The 12,412-nt window shown below is 42.0% G+C and overlaps 1 long non-coding RNA gene across 2 annotated transcripts; it reads right to left on the bottom strand.

Moving 5' to 3' along the window:
* Positions 1-5,515: 5,515 nt before the first annotated feature.
* On the bottom strand, positions 5,516-12,023 carry LOC118970208 (uncharacterized). 2 transcript variants are annotated; one of them, XR_005057984.2, is made up of 3 exons: positions 11,825-12,023; positions 11,385-11,604; positions 5,516-7,689 (listed from the first exon to the last, which is right to left on the bottom strand). It is a non-coding gene; the product is annotated as an uncharacterized lncRNA (long non-coding RNA). The 2 variants fall into 2 exon arrangements; XR_012131927.1 differs by having other exon boundaries at positions 5,516-7,640; positions 11,825-12,021.
* Between the last annotated feature and the right edge of the window lie 389 nt (positions 12,024-12,412).

Here is a 12,412-nt window from a genome sequence, read left to right as displayed (position 1 = left end):
GAGAGCAGGTCTCTGAGCCTTCAGAAGACAAGATTATTTGGCCACAACTTAATAAAGTTAAATGTTTTTGTAATATTTAATATTTACTTTTTGTGGCCACCTTCTTCTATTGAGGGCAAGTGACACTACTTTTACATTTATAATAGATGGGGTAGATTGTATTATGGTCAGTATTTATTAGCCTTTCTCACTGGCAGTTCCCTAGTCACTCTGCTGATGTCCAGTTTGGCTGAGTGACTTCCTTGGACCAAAGGAATGTGAGCTAAGCTTCCAAGCAGAAGCTTTGCAAGCCTGCCTGTACTTCGGACATTCGCTCTCTAATTTCTGCTGTGAGAGAGGTGGGCAAGGGATGGGCTGGGGATGGGCTGCTCCTTTACCTGAGCCCCAGAGTAAAGAGGACACACAGACAAGAGCTGCAGCGAACCTTCAATGGACAAATGCCAAAAATGCGAAACAAACCCTCACTGCTGTTAGCAGACCCCCGAGAGTCTGGGGCTGTTAGTTATTGCAGCAAATCCTTTCCTGAGTTGACTGCTATGGGAGAGAGAAAAGGTTTCCTTTAAAAACCAATACACTGAAGTAAAACAGATGTGTTTGTTTAAAGAAGAGTATTAAGTATATGATGGTGCAAGCAGTAGGGGACATACACACTGCAAGGAGTGCTTGGGTGACTAAAGTTTAGGAAACAGTGGTGCAGTTTTAAATGGGAACATTATAACCCCACGTTGCAGGTAGCTTATCTCAGAGCCCCCAAAACACTTCCCAGCTCACGTTTCCAGCTCTCCGCTCTGCCTTCCCCCAGGTAGGCAGAATGAGTTTTCTAAAGCGCAAATCTGGTCAGATTCCTCCCCTGCACTAACCTCTCTGATGACTCCCTTCTGTCCTCAGATGAAGTCTTCCTTTTTTATCATGGCTTACCAGGCTGGTTGCATGCAGTCTGTCCCTTCACTTCCATCTTCTCTCTCTCTCCCCTTCCCTGAGATAGGAACACCCCTCACTCCCTCAGGTCTCTGCTTAACTATTACTTCTCCAAAGAGCTCTTCCCAGACCAGCCTATATAAAATAGCAACCCCCATTCACTTGCCCCCTTATCCTGGACTTTTTCCTCTATACTGCCCATTACCCTCAGCCCATACAACGTATTTGTCTATTGTCTGTATCCCCTATTAGATGTCAGCTCCTAGAAGGCAAGCATTTTGTCTGTTTCTTTACTGCTGTAGCCCTAGTGCCCAGAACACTGCCTGGCACATAGTGCTCAGTAAGTTCTTGCTGAATGAAGAAATGAGTAAACGATAGCAAAGGTAGACACCAGCTGCCCAAGGCCCACACTAGCTTCAAGTCCAGTTGATAAACTTTCTCATTCCCACTAGTTGAGAATCGAGTCTCACGGCTACTTCAGATCACATGGCTCTCCTTGAACCTGTCACTGTGGCTGGGACAATGCAAGACACTGATTGACCAGGCCTAAGTCACATGCTCATATTTAAATCCAGAAGTAGGCTTAGCACACCTAAGCCATATGGAATGTTCTGGAAGAAAGCTGTGGTGCTGTTTTCAGACAAAGTGCAAATGCTAGGTAGGCAAAAACAAAAAGGTAAAATAACGCCTCGCGGAGGGCCTAGGACTTAGTGTGGGTTCGGTGCATTTCCTATGACGCTGGTGGGCGGGGGTGAGGAGGAAACTGTTAATACCAGAGACAGAGCTAGCGCAGGGAGCAGGTGATGTGGGGCCGTCCCTACATGCCAATACGTCTGTCGTCTTAAAAATTGCTGAAAGAGATTAGAAGTATTGAAGCAAAAGAAATCTTAGTTGTCTACATGCAACATCCTTACATAATCAATGAAATGTTAATTAATCTCTCTTCTGACACTGAGGACAACACCCTGGAGAAGAAATTTAAAAAAAAATTCTTGGCTCTAATCTATTACTGTTGATTAGTTTGAGAACCCACATGTGCTTATTGCATGATACAAGCATAAGGCATACTGCAGGCCCCACAACCAGCCAAGTGGGGCCTCCTGAAATTGGCAGTCATGGTCAGCTGAAATTCTGAAACCATATGGCATAGTACTGTTACTGGGAATGAGTAATCTGTTCTGTTCCAGAATCTAACTTCTAAATGCTTTAATAATGCCTCCAGTGGTAGAGTCAGAACCGTCTCCCAGTATAAGCCAGCGTTCCCCTTCTATGATTCTAGATGCCCTATAGAAGCACATGGCTGCCCAGAATAGAGACATTCCCAGCCCCCTCTGCATCAAGGAGTGGCCATGTGACTGAGGTGTGGCCAAGGGGATGTGAGCAGAACATGGGAAAGCCAACCGGAGGTCAGCCGGGCGGACCGTGGGTGGGGACGTGATGATAACGATGGGGCAAGCCCGATCCCCTGAAAAGGTCATGGTTCGGAGCCACCAGCCCAGCTCAGGATTCTGTGTAAGAGAGAAGTGTTTCTCTCATTTCTGTCTCTTAGGTGTCTGGACCTCACAGATGAAATTATATTCAAAATACTAGACCACTAAATAAGTTTGTCTGGCCTGGAAAATTCTATAGAATATATTTGTGGAATGGACACATTCTCTTTTTTTTCCTATTAAAGAGAAAGAAGTACACAATTTTGATTCACTTGTATTAGGTTATTCCTGTTCAGCAAATACTAAAGACTGTCTAAAGGAAGATACCTGCCCAGGTGGCCCTTAGCTGCTTTACCAGAACCACTCTCTGGCAACCCTAGGCCAAGTCCTCTGGACTCCTGATTCTGCAAGCTGGCTGACTACCAGGTGCATATGGGGAGTCTTTTTAAGATACGGATTCCTGGGCCTTGGCCAATTCATTTGAAGAAGTGGGATATTAGGAATTTGTCGCAGTCCAGCATATAGGGCTGCCACTATAGGGCTGTTACGCTGTGCTTATTCCACGTGGACAAAACCCCTGGCAGAGTGCCTGGAACAGAGTCAGACCTGTATGTGTTAGTTATCATGATGCTGGCTGTCAGGAGTATAAACTGATGCCAACTTCCTGCAGGACAATTTGCTCTATCTACCAGGATGTTAAATGTGTTCTTTAGGATGCAGCAATGTAGCAACTTAGCCTATGATTACCCTCATTCATCCAGCTTCATGCACAAGAATGCTCACTGCAGCATACTGTATTCAACAAGAATTTATTGAGCACCCACACTTTAGTTAGGATAAAATGGCTATGTTGTAGTAATGAACCCCCAAATCCCAGGGACTTAACACAGCAAAGGCTTCTTTCTTGCTTTTACATTATGTTGCAGACCGAGCACCCTTCCCTATCTCATTGCTGTATCATCTGGAACAGGTGGACACAGGCAAAGAGAGAGCCAGAAGGTTGCATGGGACTTTTTAAGGACTAGGCTGGAAATGGTTTACATCACTTTGGCACATCCTATTGGGCAGAAACGAGCCACATAGTTCCAACTAATTGCAAGGAGGCTGGGCAAGGCAGAATGTGTATGGATATTGAGTGAGTGTTGTCTCTGTGGTATCTGTGATGTTCAAAGGACTATTCCAGGACCAACAAGAGCTTCCTTTATTAAAAAACTTCTGTTCTAAACATGACCCCAGGCATAATTATTTTGTTCTTGAGCAAGAATATCTGAAGGATAAATTTTCAGAAATTAGAGCTATTGCAGCAAAGAGTATATGCATTTGTTACTTTGATAGATACGGTCCAATTGCCATCTATAGGTTTGCACCAATTTCCACTTCCACCAACAAGGTTCAGGAGTGCCTTTTTCCCAGCAACCTTGCCAGCACAGGGTGTTATCAGACTTTTGGGTTTTTGCCAATCTGATAGGCAAGAAATGATCTCTCTGTGTACTTCTAATTTGCATTTTTCTTATTATAAAGGAGATTGAACATCCTGTCATATGTTTATGAGCTATTTGTATTTCCTTTTCAGTTCTGTGAACTGTGTGTTCCTGTCCCTGGTACATTTTTCTACTGAAATAATTAAGTGAAAAACTGAAAGGGCAGAACAGAATGCATATTCTGATCACTTTTATAAATTAAAGTGAAGCAACATTTTGGCATATTCATATAAATGTTCTTGTACATACATAAAAGTTTTCTACAAGCAACCACAGGTAACTGTTAATAGGGATATTAAGTTGGTGGTATTTCTTTTTTGTCTGTGAGCTAAAAAATGTATTTTAATTCCTTGATTATTATTATTTTAATCCCTATTCATTAATTATAAATAATTATTTTAATCCCTTGAAATTAGGGGATGGTGTAATTTGTCACACCTGAGTGCTATTTTTTTTAACTTTTCAAATGACTTCGTTTTTCTTACTATGCACAAGTATTATTTGTATTTTTTTAAATGTCAACAAGGGTTATTTAGCCTTTTTTTGCCTTTACTTTTTTTGAATTTTAAAAACTCTAATATATGTTATTTTAATTAAAAAAAAACAAATTAGCACACAGTATCTGCAAAAACCATCAGGAACTGAGGCCAGTCCCAGAATTCGGCTCAGCTCTGACACCAAGTGCTCAAGAAATATTTGTTGGATTGAAAGAAATAGAAGCTTCTCTTGAACTGAATTACGAAAGACCCCAGACTGCAATTACAATATTCTTTTGTTTTCAAGATCAAAAGAGAGGTCAAAGTTGCCTTGCCTGGGGTGGATTTTTTTTTCCAGGTGAGGAGGTTGGTGCCCTTGCCCATGAAGTCAAGGGCTGCAAAAACCCTGAAAGGGATTTCCCGTGAAGATGCCTTCCTCTCAGTAATGCCTGTCTGTCTGTCCAGAGATTGTATCTCATTAGTTGAGTTTGGGTCATGTGCCTATTTCAGCCAATGACTGTTGTCAGGGGGTGGACCTGATTGGTCACACCCGACTCCTGAACGCACCAGGACCAGGAACAATGGAGGTGTGGTTTTGCCCAGAGGAAAAATCAGTGTTAATACCAGAAGAAGGAACGACAGACGCTGGATGGTGAAGCAACATCACGTTCCTCCACCAACATCTGCTACGTCCAGGCCGCTGTACATGTGGCAGAGGGTATGATGGTGAACATCCCTGCCCTCAAGGAGCTGACATCTTCCTGGGAGAGATCCCCAAAGCAAGCAAACTAACAAATGTTTTTAAAATTACAAATTACAAAAATTTCTGTGAAAGACACAGACGATGGACTGAGATAGAAAATACTCTGACTAGGACGGTCAGAGAGGAGGTGACATTTAAACTGAGACAAGGATGGAAAGGAACAACCAGTCAGGGGGAAAAAAATCCAGTTGGATCCCTACTTTTTCCCACTGAATCCAGGAGGACAAATTTCAAAAAGATCATAGATGTAAGTGTATAAAGTGAAACCACAAATGCAGCAAAATAAAACTGATGGAAGTCTTTTATACTTCCAGCGGTAAAAGACCTTTTTAATAATGAAACAAAACCCAAATGTCCTAAAATGAAAGAGAGAAATTTGACAAACACAAAAATGTTTAAAACAATCTTTATAGCTAAAAATAACCTTACTAAACTAAATGTCACAAGAGAAATTGGGATAATTTGGGCTAATCACAAGTGTTCTGACAAGTCAATAAAAAATAGATCAACAACTTGGTGGGAAAATGGACAAGAAAGATCATTCACAGAGGAGGAAAAACAAATGGCTCTTAAGCATATAAAAAGATGCTCAATTAAATGCATAATAAGAGAAATGAGATATCATTTTCCCCATCAGATTAACAAAAATCACAGTTTGACAATCCACTATGTCAGAATTGATGTCAGAAAATGAGCACTCTCATACATTGTTCATGTGAGTATAAACTGATGTGGCTCCACATGAGAAAGATTTTGGCACCATTCATTAAATTTAAAATGCCATACCTGTTATCCTAGGAATTCTGCTTTTTGGAATTTTTTCTAGAGGTTTATTACACATACACTAAATGACATATACATAGTTATTCACCATCATGTTGTTTTAATAGCAAAAAAAGGGAAACAATGCCTATTGATAAAAGATGGGATAAATAAATGACAGTCCATCCATACAATGGACAGTATTCAGTGGTATAAAAGGAGGAGGCAGCTGTTTGTGAGCTGGTTAGTAAAGCTCATGCACATGGAGTGTAGCCTTGAGTCCAAGTGCAGTGGGAGGACATTCAAAAGAACATGAATTTGTATCTTAAGAGCATCTTGCTGCCATTTGGAGAAACTATTGGAGGAAAGCCAGATGGAAACAGGGAGGTCAGTTAGGATGTTGTATAGTTATCTAAGGGGGAGATGAGGTGGGCTGGACCTGGAGGTGGCAGTGGAGCTGGTGAGGAGTGGATGGATTTTAAGAGGAGAGTTCAAAGTTGGAATTCACGGGCTAGATGTGGTGCCGGAAGGGGCAGAGAAGCAAAGGGAAGACTGGAGGCTGACCTCCGGCTCACAAATCGGGTGGGCGATGACAGTGTTGTCTGAGCTTGGAAGACTCTAGAAAGAAGCTTTGGGTTGGCTTGGGATGGGGGTGCACTACAGGATACAGCATGTTAAGGTTGAGAGGTGGGTAAGACATCTAAGTGGCAATGTCAAGTAGGCAGTTGGGTGCTTGAGCCTGCAATAGGGGAAGCCACTGGGGTGACTTAACAGAATAACAGGGAGAAATCCAAAAGAACCCCAAATTGGGGCCCCGTGCATTCCCTAGAGAAGTGCAAACAGGTGTCTACCAAAAGTCATGTTCAAGAATGTTCATAACAACTTTATTCACAATAACCCGAAACGGGAAATGGCTCAAGTGTTCAACAGCAGAAGGCTAAATTTTGACAGGTAGATGGCAGCTAGCTAGCTAGCTAGCTAGATAATAGACAAGAGGTATATGTGAAAATATGAAAAAATGAACTGCTGATAGTACGGAACAACATGAATGAATCTCACAGACATTATACTGAGCAAAGAAGTCTAAGACCAAGGCATACATATTTATAATTCCATTTATATAGGGTTCTAGAATCATCGAGAATGCTTTGCAGTGATAAAGTCACAATAGAGTTTATCTCAGGCCCAGGAGAGGCAGGGAATAGACTGGGAAGGAAACTGGAGGATTTGGGGAGGCTTAGAAATGTTCCATTCATGAATCTAGGTGGTGATTACAGGTATGAACATAGGTAAAAAGCATTTTAGTTACTTTAATATAGGTTAATCTCAATTTTAAAATGTTGTTAAGGAACAAATGGACTAATCTCATCATCTTAGCAAAAATCAACATATTCATTTAAAAGCTGATATAAATAACTAAAAAAGTAATGCTCCAAGCATCTTATTATTTTCTTAATCACTTCTCTTAGCTTTAGAAAAAAAAATTAAATAAGCTAATACTTTCAGGGAGAAAACATTTTTTACTTGAAATTTGACAATTCCTTCAGTCTCATTTTCATTTCTTTTACTCCTTTTATATGAATGTAAAATCAAATTTAAACATTTTATTCAAAAAGTCAGGCCTACCATTTAAAATTTTTAAATTAATTTTTAATTAATAAAAACTCTGAAGGTGGTAGAGCTGGCCAGGGCTAAGCACAGGGGCCTTGGCTGGAAGTTGGTGTAAGAAGGCCTTCCATCCTGTCTGCCGGTGTAGCCAGGTAACGCCCCTCCCATCTTGGCAGGAATCTGAGGGTTGCTTTCTGGAGACCTTGGGATGGAGAGGAGGTAGGCATTGGGGACATCAGACTTTGCAGAAGCTGGGGATAAGGCAAGGAGTTATGAACAAAATGGTCAGGCCCAGGTCCCTTCCCTACCTCAGCTTCCAGAACACAGGCAGCCTGGCTCAGGCAGGACCTCCAGAGAGTCCTCACTGGAAGTAGAAGTGGACCTCCTCAGCACAAAGACTGTTTGTTAATGACATGTGGGTCCCAGAATGAAAAAGCTAGCTTATTGCCCAGCCACTTTACAGGGCAACACATGGAGCTTCCAAATAGTGTGTGTGTGTGTGTGTGTGTGTATGCCTCCCGCTCAAATATGAATAGAGGTCCAAAGAGCCCCTGACATCTGAGAAACACTGCCACCCTGAGAGATGGAGACTGTTATCAACAAATAGTAAGAGGGATCCAAGAACAATTGGAGATACTGCAGGGAGCCATTGAAAAGGCATCCAACTGGATGATTGAGGCTGGAGTTGGAGATTGGCATCCAGCTCTGTGACTAACAGGGGTGCTGCATACAGTTGTGCAAGTTGTGGACTGCCCAAATCTAGAGGTGCCCCTCCTATTAAAGCCCATGTAGCTAATGCCCCTGGGGATGTATAGTGCACTGCTGTGTATAAAACCCTGGCCCACTGTCTGTCCCTAGAAAGTAATAATAATAGACCTCACACTGGGAGGCTCCTAGAGGGCAGACACCCATCTGGTTGTTCTCATAGCCCCCAAGTCTAACATAAGTCTATTGAGTTGGTTCTCAGTAAATGATTGTTAAATAAATGAATTAATCAGTGAATGAGTAAGTGAGGAAGAGAATGACTATGTGTCCAGTGATTTATAGAGGCCATAACACCTCCACAGCCCACACAAGATCACAGTAAAGCAGGGAGCAGAAATTAGTGGCCAGGGGCCCAGGCTCTGGAGGCAGATTACCTACTTCAAATCCCAGTCACTTAATCCTTTTGAGCCTCTGTTCCTTCATCTTTAAAATAGAAGTGATAGTGATGATTGCCTAAAACGGCTGTTGTGAGGATGACTGAGATGCATAATAAAGTACTTAACATGGCCTGGTCAGATCTTGTCAGTTAGAATTACATTTGGCCATATAAAACGGAAAACCCAAATACCTGACTTAAACAAGATAGTGCTCTCTCTCCATCCCCATGCCCCTGTGCAAGTGCTTAAGAAATCAAAAGGTGTGGCATCCAGGGTTGGAATGATGAACATACAGTCATCAGGGTCCTAGAATTCTCTTTTTGTTCCATCCTCAAGATTGCTTCATGGACCAAAGTCCAGGCATAAAGGAGGATGTAAGGATGGGCAAAAGGTGTGTACCAGTCAACTATGGGCTTCACCCAACAACTTCTGCTCTCTTTCTCCCTAACTGCATGAAAGGCACTTTGCTGGCCAGAACAAAATCAGGTTCTGTCAATAAAGAATGTATATTGGACAAAATTAATACACAGAAATCTGTAGCATTCCTATACACTAATGATGAACTAGCAGAAAGAGAAATCAGGAAAACAATTCCATTCACAATTGCATCGAAAAGAATAAAATACCTAGGAATAAACCTAACCATGGAAGTGAAAGACCTATACCCTGAAAACAACAAGACACTCTTGAGAGAAATTAAAGAGGACACTAATAAATGGAAATTCATCCCATGCTTTTGGGTAGGAAGAATTAATATTGTCAAAATGGCCATCCTGCCTAAAGCAATCTACAGATTTAATGCAATCCCTGTCAAAATATTGACAGCATTCTTCAAAGAACTGGAACAAATAGTTCTAAAATTCATATGGAATGAAAATGACACTGAATAGTCAAAGCAATCCTAAGAAGGAAGAATAAAGCAGGGGAGATTATGCTTCCCAACTTCAAGTTCTTCCACAAAGCCACAGTAATCAAGACAATTTGGTACTGGCCCAAGAACAGACCCATAGACCAATGGAACAGAATAGAGAATCCAGATATTAACCCAAACATATTAGGTTAAGTAATATACGATAAAGGAGCCATGGGTATACAACGGGGAAATGACAGTCTCTTCAACAGCTGGTGTTGGCAAAACTGGACAGCTACATGTAAGAGAATGAAACTGGATCACTGTCTAACTCCATACACAAAAGTAAACTTGAAATGGATCAAAGATCTGAATGTAAGTCATGAAACCATTAAACTCTTAGAAGAAAACATAGGCAAAACTCTCTTGAATATAAACATGAGCAACTTTCTCATGAGCATATCTCCATGGACAAGGAAAACAAAAGAAAAAATGAACAAGTGGAACTATATCAAGCTAAAAAGCTTCTGTACAGCAAAGGACACCATCAGTAGAACAAAAAGGCATCCTACAGTATGGGAGAATCTATTCATAAATGACAGATCCGATAAGGGGTTGACATCCAAAATACACAAAGAGCTCATGCACCTCAACAAATAAAAAGCAAATAATCCAGTTAAAAAATGGGCAGAGGATCTGAACAGACACTTTTCCAAAGAAGAAATTCAGATGACCAACAGGCACATGAAAAGATGCTCCACATCGCTAATCATCAGGGAAATGCAAATTAAACCCACAGTGAGCTATTACCTCACACCAGTTAGGATGGCCAACATCCAAAAGACAACAACAAATGCTGGTGAGGATGCAGAGAAAGGGGAACCCCCCTACACTGCTGGTGGGAATGTAAATTAGTTCAACCTTTGTGGAAAGCAGTATGGAGGCTCCTCAAAAAACTCAAAATAGAAATATCATTAGAACCAGGAATTCCACTCCTAGGAATTTACCCTAAGAATGCAGGATCGCAGAGTGAAAAAGACATATGCACCCCTATGTTTATTGCAGCACTATTTACAATAGGCAAGAAATGGAAGCAACCTAAGTGTCCATCAGTAGATGAATGGATAAAGAAGATGTGGTACATATACACAATGGAATATTATCCAGCTATAAGAAGAAAACAAATCCTACCATTTGCAACAACATGGATGGAGCTAGAGGATATTGTGCTCAGTGAAATAAGCCAGGTGGAGAAAGACAAGTACCAAATGTTCTCACTCATCTGTGGAGGATAAGAACAAAGCAAGAACTGAAGGAACAAAACAGCAGCAGACTCACAGAACCCAAGAATGGACTAACAGTTACCAAAGGGAAAGGGACTGGGGAGGGTGGGGGAAAAGGGAGGGATAAGGGGATTAAGGGGCATTACGATTAGCGGACATAATGTAGGGGGGGCACAGGGAAGGCAGTATAGCACAGAGAAGACAAGTAGTGACTCTGTAGCATCTTACTATGCTGATGGACAGTGACTGTAATGGGGTATGTAGGGGGGACTTGATAATGGGGGGAATCTAGCAACCACAGTGTTGCTCATGTGATTGTATATTAATGATACCATAATAAAAATAATAATAATTGTAAAAAAAAATAAAGAATGGATATTGAGAGAGCAGCCAGCCATCTCTGCCACATAAGGGCTCAATAAATATTACCTGAAGCTCAGAGAAATTAGGTAATCTGCCCAAAGTCTTGTTTAATATGCCTAGTATGTGTTGGTCCCTTCAGATACAAATGCTGAAGGAGACATGGGCTCTGCTCTCAAGGACATGAAATGAAGTCACTTCAAAGAGCATGGCAGGAACACTGGGCGTGGGGTGAGGGTGTGGGTCTGGGCTCAGGGAGGGCTTCCCAAGGAGGTGGACATCCTCCCCTTGGGGATAGTAGCTATACCTACCTCACAGAGCCGCGGAGAAGATGAAATGATATGTACTAGTGACCGGCCTGGTGCAGGGCCTGGCACCCAGTGAGCACTCAGATCAAGGCAGCTCTCCTGTCACAGTAGCGACATCGCCACCATTGTTATCTTGCTCCCTCTGCAGAAATAAAACTGGTCGCTTCTCAACCTTAGAACATCCTGCAGATGAACGTGTGTTTGCAGAGTGCCAACCTCCAATCTGTACATGCAAAGCAGAGCAACAAGAAACAAAAATTCCTCATTTTCTGTTGACATTAGACCAGAAACTCACCTTTGGGGATGACAAATCTGCATCCTCTCCGGAAGAACTTGGCTTTAAAAGCTGGCATCTTAAGGTTTTAATCTCAAGTACTTAGCTGCCATCCCCTCTACTCAATAATAGGAAAGAAACAGCAAGGGATTAAAAAGTATTTTTTTACCAAGTGAGTTTGGTCTTCCTGCAAAGGCCAAAAGAGCTGAAACGAACGCACTCTTTACTCAAGTGACTGCAAGAGAGACGCAGTTTCCCGGAAGAACAAAAGGCAAGTCAGGATCTGTTTTAAAAGCAAAGCCAGAGTGAAAATCAGATTATGTGGGGGCCATGAGGCAGCCTTTAAGCTGAACCTCAAAAATAGCATCTGTGCCCTGGATATTTTGGGAGTGTCCTCAGCAGAGCATGGCAGGAGCCAGCGCCCTCTTTGGGCATCTCCAAGGGCGCACCTAAGGAATGCATCACCCAGTCTCCCCTTGACCCTAGGCCCCACCCAGGCCCAGAGCTGTGTCAGCAGCAGTATAAATGGTGCAAGGATAAAGGGAGATATTTAAGCACCCAGAAATCATCTTCTAATTTAAAAACTGAGCTGCAGAATATCTTTTTCCCTTAATGGCTTCAGCTGGGAATTTGGATTTTGAACCTTTATAACATCTTCATGTATTAATAGAGGCAAGGGTGAGTCTTCAAGGACAGGAGGGCTGTTGGCCTTAGATCTTCTGGCATTAGAAGATTGCGACCGTCAGAGCCCTTTCTG

The sequence above is a fragment of the Manis javanica genome, chromosome 5, assembly GCF_040802235.1.
Source record: "Manis javanica isolate MJ-LG chromosome 5, MJ_LKY, whole genome shotgun sequence".
Taxonomy (NCBI): Eukaryota; Metazoa; Chordata; class Mammalia; order Pholidota; family Manidae; genus Manis; species Manis javanica.
Note: the sequence above shows the minus strand (reverse complement) of the source record. Positions and strands in the feature narration are given on the sequence as shown.